Genomic DNA, 9,869 nt, shown 5'->3' on the forward strand with positions numbered 1-9,869 from the left:
TGACCTCTTGCTGCAGCTGCAGTATTTCCCATGTTGCTGGTGACACCAGAGGCATGTCATCAGCCTGGGACTCAGCATGGGCCTGGCCTCCCACAGACTCCCAACTGCCAGTGGCCTCGGCTGTCACTGCCTCCGTCAGCTGCCCGGGCCTGTCTGTGACGTGCTCACCAGCTTGTGTGCCCAAATCTAACAGCAAGTGGATACCCACCGAGTGAGGGTTTCTGTGCTGGTGGAGGGTGCAGGGGAATGAGGTGATGGTGCACCATCTGAGGCTCCCTCCTCCTCCTCAGAGGTGTCTGGCTGTCCCACAGTCTCTCCAGCTCTTCGCTCTTGTCGTTCATCCTAGCCTGCATGTGAAAACAGGGACATTGAAGGGTTAGGGTCTGCCCATCGTGACATTCCAACCACCCCTACTGTGCAGCTCCATTGATGCAGTGGTGAACAGATGAGCAGTATGGCTCCTTTGCAGCGGATGCTCCCTTGTGCCCCAGGAGATGTTCACTCACTCTCTTAGGTAGGTGTCCCTGTCTCTCCATCAGCTATGGAGCAGCTGCTTTGCTGCCCTGCCTGTTCCATGGCCTCCTCCTCCATCGGGATGAGGACATGGAGATAAGGCATCCACTGCCAGTCTTGACATGCTCTTTCCGATTGTGGGCTGTCTTCTCCTGCAGCCACTATGATCAACAAAGTTAGTCTCCCAGTGGGGACAAACCCAATATCTCTGATGGTGATAGTCCAGCAGTCCATGATGTGGACACACATATTCCTCCTGCATGTGGCCCCTCTCGAGGGACTGTGTGAGTTTATACAATGACTGACGTGTGCCTCTCACCGAGATGCAGCCAAGCCTCAGGCAGCATGTCCTGCTGCCCTTCCCCAATACACATGACTGGGTGGTCACTCCCTTTCCACCAAACACTCCCTCTCACTCTGCCATGCGCAATGTCCAAAGGGTCCAAAGTGTTTTGAGTTTGTGCCTGAGCAGCCCGGATCCGGTCATTGACCCACTTCGTGCACTGGATCCATGTCTTGGGGGTGACCCCACGGCTGCTGACTTCACCTACTATCTCAAAGCAGCTTTTCTTGGTCAGGTGGACAGGTCTCCACCTCCCATCGCTGGGGAAGAGGATCTTCCAACTATCTGTTGTCACCTGGAGGCGAACCTGCAGGAAGGCATCGCCAAACCATTGGACCATGGTCCCTGCAGGCTCGCATTCAGCTCCTTACCTATCAGGCAGCAGAGACAGCAGAACGGGTCCTGGGGCATCAGTGACAGCAGAACGGGTCCTGGGGCATCAGTGACAGCAGAACGGGTCCTGGGCAGCAGAGGCAGCAGAACAGGTCCTGGGGCAGCAGATGCAGCAGAACAGGTCCTGGGGCAGCAGATGCAGCAGAACAGGTCCTGGGGCAGCGGATGCAGCAGAACTGGTCCTGGGGCAGCAGAGGCAGCAGAACAGGTCCTGGAGCAGCAGATGCAGCAGAACAGGTCCTGGGGCAGCAGATGCAGCAGAACAGGTCCTGGGGCAGCAGATGCAGCAGAACTGGTCCTGGGGCAGCGGAGGCAGCAGAACTGGTCCTGGGGCAGCAGAGGCAGCAGAACAGGTCCTGGGGCAGCAGATGCAGCAGAACAGGTCCTGGGGCAGCGGAGGCAGCAGAACAGGTCCTGGGGCAGCAGATGCAGCAGAACGGGTCCTGGAGCAGCAGAGGCAGCAGAACGGGTCCTGGGGCAGCAGAGGCAGCAGAACGGGTCCTGGGGCAGCAGAACGGGTCCTGGAGCAGCAGAGGCAGCAGAACGGGTCCTGGGGCAGCAGAACGGGTCCTGGGGCATCAGAGGCAGCAGAACGAGTCCTAGGGCAGCAGAACGGGTCCTGGAGCAGCAGAGGCAGCAGAACGGGTCCTGGGGCAGCAGAACGGGTCTTGGGGCATCAGAGGCAGCAGAACGGGTCTTGGGGCAGCAGAACGGATCCTGGGGCAGCAGATGCAGCAGAACGCGTCCTGGGGCATCAGTGACAGCAGAACAGGTCCTGGGCAGCAGAGGCAGCAGAACAGGTCCTGGGGCAGCGGAGGCAGCAGAACAGGTCCTGGGGCAGCAGATGCAGCAGAACGGGTCCTGGGCAGCAGAGGCAGCAGAACAGGTCCTGGGGCAGCGGAGGCAGCAGAACAGGTCCTGGGGCAGCAGATGCAGCAGAACAGGTCCTGGGGCAGCAGATGCAGCAGAACAGGTCCTGGGGCAGCGGATGCAGCAGAACTGGTCCTGGGGCAGCAGAGGCAGCAGAACAGGTCCTGGAGCAGCAGATGCAGCAGAACAGGTCCTGGGGCAGCAGATGCAGCAGAACAGGTCCTGGGGCAGCAGATGCAGCAGAACTGGTCCTGGGGCAGCGGAGGCAGCAGAACAGGTCCTGGGGCAGCAGAGGCAGCAGAACAGGTCCTGGGGCAGCAGATGCAGCAGAACAGGTCCTGGGGCAGCGGAGGCAGCAGAACAGGTCCTGGGGCAGCAGATGCAGCAGAACGGGTCCTGGAGCAGCAGAGGCAGCAGAACGGGTCCTGGGGCAGCAGAGGCAGCAGAACGGGTCCTGGGGCAGCAGAACGGGTCCTGGAGCAGCAGAGGCAGCAGAACGGGTCCTGGGGCAGCAGAACGGGTCCTGGGGCATCAGAGGCAGCAGAACGAGTCCTGGGGCAGCAGAACGGGTCCTGGAGCAGCAGAGGCAGCAGAACGGGTCCTGGGGCAGCAGAACGGGTCTTGGGGCATCAGAGGCAGCAGAACGGGTCTTGGGGCAGCAGAACGGATCCTGGGGCAGCAGATGCAGCAGAACGCGTCCTGGGGCATCAGTGACAGCAGAACAGGTCCTGGGCAGCAGAGGCAGCAGAACAGGTCCTGGGGCAGCGGAGGCAGCAGAACAGGTCCTGGGGCAGCAGATGCAGCAGAACGGGTCCTGGGGCAGCAGATGCAGCAGAACAGGTCCTGGGGCAGCGGATGCAGCAGAACTGGTCCTGGGGCAGCAGAGGCAGCAGAACGGGTCCTGGGGCAGCAGATGCAGCAGAACTGGTCCTGGGGCAGCAGATGCAGCAGAACAGGTCCTGGGGCAGCAGATGCAGCAGAACTGGTCCTGGGGCAGCAGATGCAGCAGAACTGGTCCTGGGGCAGCGGAGGCAGCAGAACTGGTCCTGGGGCAGCAGATGCAGCAGAACTGGTCCTGGGGCAGCAGAGGCAGCAGAACAGGTCCTGGGGCAGCAGATGCAGCAGAACTGGTCCTGGGGCAGCGGAGGCAGCAGAACAGGTCCTGGGGCAGCAGATGCAGCAGAACAGGTCCTGGGGCAGCGGAGGCAGCAGAACAGGTCCTGGGGCAGCAGATGCAGCAGAACGGGTCCTGGAGCAGCAGAGGCAGCAGAACGGGTCCTGGGGCAGCAGAGGCAGCAGAACGGGTCCTGGGGCAGCAGAACGGGTCCTGGAGCAGCAGAGGCAGCAGAACGGGTCCTGGGGCAGCAGAACGGGTCCTGGGGCATCAGAGGCAGCAGAACGGGTCCTGGAGCAGCAGAACGGGTCCTGGGGCAGCAGAGGCAGCAGAACGGGTCCTGGGGCAGCAGAACGGGTCCTGGAGCAGCAGAGGCAGCAGAACGGGTCCTGGGGCAGCAGAACTGGTCCTGGGGCAGCAGAGGCAGCAGAACGGATCCTGGGGCAGCAGAGGCAGCAGAACGGGTCCTGGGGCAGCAGAACGGGTCCTGGAGCAGCAGAACGGGTCCTGGGGCATCAGAGGCAGCAGAACGGGTCCTGGGGCAGCAGAACGGGTCCTGGAGCAGCAGAGGCAGCAGAACGGGTCCTGGGGCAGCAGAACGGGTCTTGGGGCATCAGAGGCAGCAGAACGGGTCCTGGGGCAGCAGAACGGATTCTGGGGCAGCATATGCAGCAGAACGGGTCCTGGAGCAGCAGAGGCAGCAGAACGGGTCCTGGGGCATCAGAGGCAGCAGAACGGGTCTTGGGGCAGCAGAACGGGTCCTGGGACAGCAGAATGGGACCTGGGGCAGCAGAGGCAGCAGAACGGGTTCTGGGACAGCAGAGGCAGCAGAACGGGTTCTGGGACAGCAGAGGCAGCAGAATGGGTCCTGGGGCAGCAGAGGCAGCAGAACGGGACCTGGGGCAGCAGAGGGCTCTCAGGAAGACACTCCTTTAAACCAGGCAGCAGTGAATGCAGGGCTGGCAGCCCTTTCAATATGGTGCCAGCACCTGCCGTTGTGTCAGATGTCGGTGCCATCGGTGCCTCGTTCCCTACCTCTGGTCCTTGTTTACATGGGCCCCACGCCTCCCCTTCATTAATTGGTCGGCTGCTCCGTGATCGGGGTCGGTCGGCCACATTTCACTCGTGTGGTGACGACACCCACTTCCGGTGCCTCTGCCGAGAGCCGCACCGTTAGTTTAAAATTCAGCCCATGGGGTCAAGAGTGGAAAATCTCCCCTCTGATTCTCTCTACTTAAAATGAAGGAGACACCAAATTAAAACTGATGAAACCAGGGATTGTATCCTGGTTCTTCAATCTAGTGTTCTCCCAACTGAGCTATTCCATCCTCACTGTGAACTCATCTTCATTGGAGACAAATATAACTCCAGGTGGAATTTCCCCACCCGTTCATTCCTCACTTCAGGGGAATGGGACCCGACCAGATCGCGGAACTCAGATTATGTTAATGTTCTGCTCTTGATATCTTAATATTATCTTGCGTTTGAGCCACTTTTAATCAGGTTCACGGACAAATTCTTCCATCATCCCTTCTCCCACATTCTCTCTCTCTCATTCATTCTTTATTCCTCACAATCCAGAAAGGGTTAGGAATCAGAGCTCACCCCCAAACCCTCTGCACACAGACCTCTGTCTGTTACCCTGTTTGATCCAAGAGACCAGTCAATAAATTACACTCTTTATAAACACAGAAAGCTGCCTCACAGTGTTGGACAGAGATAAATACACTGAAGTCTTTTGAAAAAAGTTCATCTTACGGGTTGTTACTGAGCCCACAGAGCAGGGCGGGCCCAGGCTCCAGCCCCAGCCCCAGCCTGTGCTGTGTTAGCTGATGCCACCTGGTGTGATACTGAGCCACACGGAGCAGGAAAGGGCCTGGTTGTATTCATGGCCTGTGTTGTGTTAACTGATCCCACTCAGTGTGGTAGGAGCCACACAGAACAGAATGGGCCCAGGCTCCTTCCTCAGCCTGAGGGATGATAGTTCTTCTCACACGTTGTTGTACAGAGCCCCACACAGAACAGGGAAATCTCAGGCTCCATCCCCGGCCTGTGGTATTTTACTTCATCGCACCTGGTATGGTACGGAGTCCCCAGAGCAGGAAAGATCCAGCCTCCATCTCCGGCCTGTGCTGAATTAGCTGATCTGACCTGGTTGGCACTGAACCGCAATCAGGGAAGGATGGGCCGAGGCTCCATGGCCTGTGGTGTGTTAGTTATTCTCATTTGGTGAGGTACTGAGCACCATATAGAGCAGGATGGGCCTGTGCTCAGTGAGCTGATCTCACCTTGTGTGGTCCTGAGACCCACACACAAAGCAGGACAGGCCTAGGCCTCATCCCCGGCCTGTGTTCAATTAGCAGATCTCAGCCAAAAGATTTTGATAAGGTTCCACACAAGAGGCTTCTCTATAAGATTAAAGTCCCTGGTATCAGTGGTAATATATTGATCTGGATAGACGTAGACAGAAAGTAGTTACAGATGGATCTGGATCTGTTTGGAGACCAGTTACCAGTGGTGTCCCACAGGGATCAGTGTTGGGTCTGTTGCTCTTTACTATTTTTATTTATGATCTGGATGTAGGTGTAGGGGGCACCATCTGTAAATTTACAGATGATTTGAAGATCTGTGCGAGTGTTTAGACTGTAGACGATACTCGACTGTTTCAGGCTGATCTTAATGTGTTGGGAGATTGGGTTCATGACTGGTAAATGATGTTTAATTTGGGTAAGTGCAGTGTTATTCATGTGGACAGGGCGAATGCTCAACATTCATACACCCTTCAGGGAAAAACATTAAAGTAGGTGGAAAAAAGAAAATAATTTTGAGCAGAGATCTGGATGTTCTAGTGCACAGATCTCTAAAGGTACAGCAGAAATGCTGTGAAGTGATAGTTGGAGCAAATAGAGGGTTGGGCTGCATTCAGAGGATAATTGAGGATAAAATGAGGCATATTCTTTCATGGGATGTGAGCGACACTGGCAAGTCCAGAATTTGTTACCCATCCCTAATTGTCCTTGACAAGGTGGCGGTGAGCTCCCTTCTCGAATTGCTGCACTCCATGTGGTGTAGGTACACCCACAGTGCTGTTAGGAAGGGAGATCCAGGATTTTGACCCAGCATCAGTGAATGAACAGCGATATATTTGCAGATCAGATGGTGTGTGACTTGGAGGGGAGCTTGCACATGGTGGTGTTTCCATGCATCTGCAGCCCTTGTCCTTCAAGGTGGTGGAGGTCTTCGGTTTGGAAGGTGCTGTCTGCGGAGCCTTGGTGAGTTGCAGCAGTGCATCTGGTAGATGGTACACACTACTGCCACTGTGCGTCAGTGGTGAGGGGAGTGAATGTTGAAGGTGGTGAATGGGGTGACAATCAAGGCGGCTGCTTTGTCCTGAACAGTGTCGTGTTTCTCGAGTGCTGCACTCATCCTGGTTTGTGCCTTGTAGATGGTTGACAAGTTTTGGAGAGTCAAAAATCACAAAATTATTACAGTGCAGAAGGAGGCCATTCGGCCCATTGTGTCTGCATAGAATCATAGAACATAGAAAGTTTACAGCACAGGCAGGCCAAAAAACGAGCCACCCAGCTGAATCCCATTGCCCAGCATTTGGACCGTAGCCCTGCACGTTCAGGTACTTGAGGTGCACATCCAGACACCTTTTAAATGAGTTGAGGGTTTCTGCCTCAGCAACCCTTACAGGCAGTGAGTTCCAGACTCCCACAGCCCTCTGGGTGAAAAAACCTTTCCTCATCTCCCCTCTAATTGTTTAACACATCACTTTAAATCTATGCCCCCTAGTCACTGACCTCCCTACTAAGGTAAATAGACCCTTCCCATCCATTCTATCCAGACCCCTCACAATTTTGTACATTTCAATCAAATCTCCCCTCAGCCTCTTCTATTCCAAGGAGAACAACCCCAGTCTATCCAATCTTTCCTCATAGCTGCATTTTTCCAGTCCTGGCAACATCCTCGTAAATCTCCTCTGTAACCTCTCTAGTGCAATTACATCCTTTCTGGAATGAGGTGACCAGAACTGCACACAGAACTCAAGTTGTGGCCGAACTAATGATTTATACAGTTCCAGCATTTCTTGTTTTTGTTTCATCTGCTCTGATGATGCTACCTTCCATGACAGTGCTTCTGATATGACCTCCTTTTTCCTCAACCGAGGATTTCCCCCCACTGTGGTTGACAGGGCCCTCAACCGTGTCCGACCCATTCCCCGCACCTCTACCCTCACCCCTTCCCCTCCCTCCCAGAACCGTGACAGGGTTCCCCTTGTCCTCACTTTTCATCCCACCAGCCTCCATATCCAAAGGATCATCCTCCGCCATTTTCGCCACCTCCAGCGTGATGCCACTACCAGTCGCATCTTCCCCTCCCTTCCCCTGTCAGCATTCCGAAGGGATCGTTCCCTCCGCGACACCCTGGTCCACTCCTCCATTACCCCCACCACTTCGTCCCCGTCCCAGGGCATCTTCCCTTGCAATCGCAGGAGGTGTAATACCTGCCCATTTACCTCCTCTCTCCTCACTATCCCAGGCCCCAAACACTCCTTTCAGGTGAAGCAGCGATTTACTTGTACTTCTTTCAATGTAGTATACTGTATTCGCTGCTCACAGTGTGGTCTCCTCTGCATTGGGGAGACCAAGCGCAGACTGGGTGACCGCTTTGCGGAACATCTCCACTCAGTCCGCAAGCAGGACCCTGAGCTTCCGGTTGCTTGCCATTTCAACACTCCCCCCTGCTCTCATGCTCACATCTCTGTCCTGGGATTGCTGCAGTGTTCCAGTGAACATCAACGCAAGCTCGAGGAACTGCATCTCATCTACCGATTAGGCACACTACAGCCTGCCGGACTGAACATTGAGTTCAATAATTTCAGAGCATGACAGCCCCCCACTTTACTTTCATTTTTAGTCATTTTTAGTTATTTTTTCTTCCTTTTTTTTGCATTCCTTTTTACATTTTTTTCAATTTTTTTTGCATTTATTTCATTTCATCTTAGTTTGTTCAGTTTGCTTACCCACTGTTTTTTTCAGGTTGTTTTTCTTCAGGTTTGCACTTGCTGATGTTCAATATTCAGTATATTCACACCTAATCTGTACTAATGCTTTGTCTTTCAACACACCATTAACATATTGTTTGCCTTTGCTCCGTGACCTTTTGGTCAGCTATGTGGCCTGGTCCAATCTGCACCTTCTCCTTTGTTATCTCTTGCCCAACCCCCACCTCACTTGTTTAGAATCTGTGACTTTTCTAATATTTGTCAGTTCCGAAGAAGGGTCACTGACCCGAAACGTTAACTCTGCTTCTCTTTCCACAGATGCTGCCAGACCTGCTGAGTGAATCCAGCATTTCTTGTTTTTGTTCCAGCATAACCTCCCTGCTCTTATATTCTATACATCGGCTAATAAAGGAAAGGATTCCATAAGCCTTCTCAACCAACTTATCAACCTGTCCTGCTACTTTCAGGGATTTGTGGACATTCACTTCAAGGTCCCTCACTTCCTCTACACCTCTCAGCATTCACCCATTAATTGTGTATTCCTTTGCTGTGTTTGACCTCACCAAAGGCATCACCTCACACTTCTCCAAGTTGAGTTCCATTTGCCACTTTTCTGCCCACCTGACCAGTCCATTTCTCCAGCTCTCCTAATGAGCATTTCACCACGTGCCTTGAGCTGAGTTACTCATCACAGAATTCCCACTATCTGATTTACTCTTGTAGCCAGAGTATGTATATGAATGGTCCAGTTAAGCTTTTGTCAATGGTAACCCCCAGGATGTTGATGGTGGGGGGATTCAGCGATGGTAATGCTGTTGAACATCAAAGGGAGATGGTTACATTCTCTCTTGTTGGAGATGGTCATTGCCTGGTACTTATGTGGTGTGAATGTTACTTGCCACTTAGCAGCCCAAGTCTGAATGTTGTCCAGGTCTTGCTGCTTCTGGACACGGACTCCTTCAGTATCTGAGATGTCCCGAATTTGTCCTTTTATGAAACCTTGGTCAGGATTCACTTGGAATATTGTATCCAGTCTTGGTCTCCTCACATGATGGGTGATATTGAGGCTTTGGAAAGGGTACAGAGGAGAGACATTCGACGAATTCCCAGTATAAGACATCTTGGTTATCAAGTTAGACTAAAAGAGTTGGGACCCTACACCTTAGAGAAACCTAGACTGAGGGGTGATCCGATTGAGGTTCATAAATAATGAAGGGTCCAATTCAGCATGGGAGAGGAGTCATAACTTGATATTGTAAAAGGCCAGATGGCACCCAGATCACATTAAATTTCATTTTCAGTGGTGGGTTAATGTACTAGGATGGCTGAGTGGTTAAGGCGTTGGACTTAAAATCCAATAGATATGTGTCTGCGTGGGTTCAAACCCCACTCCTGGTATCTGTGCTTACCAAATGTTACTTATTCTTTCCCTGACTTTTGCCTTGCACCATCATCTCTTCTGTCATTTAATCACTCTTGCCTTCCAACTGATCACAGCTTCCTATTATTTGATCTGCCCCAGCACCGTTCCTTGGCTCTGCGCTTGCTTATAAACTGGTAAATCTTTAACTTAATCTCCTCTGTACCCTGTCAATGACCTTCTCATCCTTCCTGGATTGTGGTTC

At 53.4% G+C, this 9,869-nt stretch overlaps 1 non-coding gene across 1 annotated transcript; it reads left to right on the plus strand.

The window, feature by feature from the left end:
- The first annotated feature begins 9,559 nt into the window (after positions 1–9,559).
- On the plus strand, positions 9,560–9,642 carry trnal-uaa (transfer RNA leucine (anticodon UAA)). Its single transcript has one exon. It is a non-coding gene; the product is annotated as a tRNA-Leu (tRNA).
- The last annotated feature ends 227 nt before the right edge of the window (positions 9,643–9,869 follow it).

Source organism: Heterodontus francisci, chromosome 35 (genome assembly GCF_036365525.1).
Source record: "Heterodontus francisci isolate sHetFra1 chromosome 35, sHetFra1.hap1, whole genome shotgun sequence".
Taxonomy (NCBI): domain Eukaryota; kingdom Metazoa; phylum Chordata; class Chondrichthyes; order Heterodontiformes; family Heterodontidae; genus Heterodontus; species Heterodontus francisci.